The following is a 2,752-nucleotide window of genomic DNA, read 5'->3' on the forward strand; positions in this document are numbered from 1 at the left end:
TGATACCACTGCTGCTGCTGCTGCTGCTGGTGGTGATGGTGATGTTACTGCTACTAGTGCTGCTGTTAGTGGTGTTGTTACTGCTACCAGGCCAGAACAAAAGGGAGCCGGGTCGGCCAGTTGGCATAGGCGTACGATTTTGAGGGGGCCTACTCCCCCTGGTAGAGGCAAAGGGGGGAAGGGGACCACTTGTTAAAGAATATTGATATTGTAAAGAGAGTCAATGGGAATCCTTTAGCAAAGAATCCTTTTGCTCCTCGCAGGGGGTACCCAACTCAAACGGATGCCGAAAATTACTTCAGGGTGAATGTGTTCTTCAACATAAATGACTTTGTTATCGATGGCCTTTCGCTTTACTGCAGTCAGGAACATTTGTGGACTTTTTGATTTTTTTTGTGGCACTTTAAGCAGTTACATAAAAATGAGTTGTTACAAAAAGCTAATCAGTAGCTGCGGTACCCAAGTCATATTTCAAGTGACATTCAGAGTGAAGTGCTTCTTCTTAAAATAATTTTTTATGTGAATTTCAAACTCGATGGTGTGTTACCGAAGAAAATGTATAGTCAAATATTGAACTGGAGATTGGGCAATGTTTTCCCAAGTGTCCTCACCGCGTTGCGGATTTTTTCCAGTGGCATCTAATGAGAGAAGCTTCAGTTGTTTTTTTTTTTTCTTTTTTTTTTTTTTCTTTTGCCGTGCCTAAGACGAAATTAAGTCATGACTTTCGCGCCCACCTCGCCTGCTATACATAACCGTCCTCGAACTCGCTGATATTAGCAATTTGCACACATCAACAGTGACTATTTCAAAGCAGTTGCTTGATTTTTCTGGCTCGCTCACATCTTCGATCTCGCCAAAAGAACACGAGCACGTTAAAGAGTTTCGGCAATGTGAAGAGAGTGATTGGACCATTTTGCTCGATCGAAACATGTTGTACGTATTACTGCTTCTTCATTACCTCTGTACTCGTCGCTTTACATCTTGAATTGAAATCGATTGCCGATTACCTCTTTTTATAAATCGTTCTTAGTTCGTTATTTTCTGTTCTGGTACTTGTATAAGATACATCATATACACTACATGCTAGTGTAGGTACATACCCCTACGTAAATTAATATGTACTATAGCACTGTATTACAGATGAGAAGCACTAATGAGGCAGTTTAGAAATGGGCCTAGCATTGTCCCATCTGGCCTGGCCCTATTAGCAGCTTTTGCACGGGCCCACAACGTCTGGCTACTACTTACGCTCGTTGAATGGTTTGTGGTCTGGTCGTAGCTGGTTACTGCCTGCCTGCTGCCTTGCAGCCGCACTGAGTGTCGCTCTGCCGCTGCTACCGTAACCAGCGCCGCTCAGCGAAAGCGTCGCAGGAGATGCGATTGCGTGGCAGATTGTTGACGTCGCGGCGATTTGTCCGTAATGCCCTCGCTCTTCGTCATTTATAGTATCGCGTATCGGCGCGCTCGCGAAATTGATCAGGCTCGGTGCGTTAGACTGATGAAGCTACCGCCACCCGCTGCTGCTGCCGGCACGCCGCCGCCGCTGCTGTGCCGACGCTCGACGCGCTGCTGCCTAGCCGATCGCGCGCGCGCCGCTGTGCTGCCGGACGCAGGGACGCCTGCTGCTGCTGCCGCCGATCGCCGCCTACGCTACTGGTTGCCGACGCCCGACGGTCCGCTCGTTGCTGCGACGCCGACGCCGGCTGTTGCTGCTTGCCTGCGACGCCGCCGAGCGGCGCTGGCTGCCTGCCGACGCGGACGCCGCTGCTGCTGCCGTACGCGCGAGTCCGCGCGCCTGCTGTCTGCGCCGACTCCGACGCCGCTTCTTTTTTCTTGGGGGCTTGGCTCGACGCTTGCAGCCCGCTGTTGCTGCCGACGCCGCCACCGCCCCAGGGCCACGCACCATTCACCATCCATCACCCGCCATCACCGCGCCGCCGTCCACCATCCAAAATTCACCAACCACCAGCCTGCACCACCACCATCCACCACCTACCACCACCCCCACCACCACCTACCACCACCACACCCCACCACCACCGACCACCACACCAACAACGAACAAGCAACAACAACAACACACACTAACAACAAAGCAACGCCACCACCCCAGGTCACGCGCACTAACCAGCCACACGCTCCACTCACTTCCGAGCCACCACTGCATCAGCACCACCGACGGCCGGGCCGGACATCCCGCACCCAGGAGGCGCGCGCGCGCGGCAGGGGGACGGCCAGCGACGCGGCGGGGCCCGAAGGCGGGAGTTCCGCGCGGGCGCGGGGGTCGGCGGGCGCCACGGGCGCCCCGGCCGCCGGACGGAGCCACGGAGCCTGGCGCGCGGGGCGACGGGAGGTAACGACCGGCCAAGTCGGGGCTGGCCCGGGCCTGTGCGCGCGGATCAGACAGAACGGCCGACCACCACCGGACTCACCCACGGCCTAGCTCATCCCAGCCACGCACGGCAGCTTCAGCCAGCCACCCACCACCACCACCACTGCACCCACCCGACCCCACCAGCCACCTACCGACTCCACCGCCTACGCCACCCCCGCCTACCACCACCCGGACCACCACTCACCACGCCGACCACCACCACCACCGTACCACCAACAACTCACCCAAGCGCAACAATCACACAAGCTAACAACCCAATCACAGCAGACAAACGTTCGCTACCGAGCCATCACCGGATCGCGCCGACACCCACCAACCATCGGCGAGGGACGCCCCGGGACGCCCACAGCAATTAGG

The sequence above is a fragment of the Priapulus caudatus genome, unplaced genomic scaffold (genome assembly GCF_000485595.1).
Source record: "Priapulus caudatus unplaced genomic scaffold, Priapulus_caudatus-5.0.1 Scaffold1551, whole genome shotgun sequence".
NCBI lineage: Eukaryota > Metazoa > Priapulida > Priapulimorpha > Priapulimorphida > Priapulidae > Priapulus > Priapulus caudatus.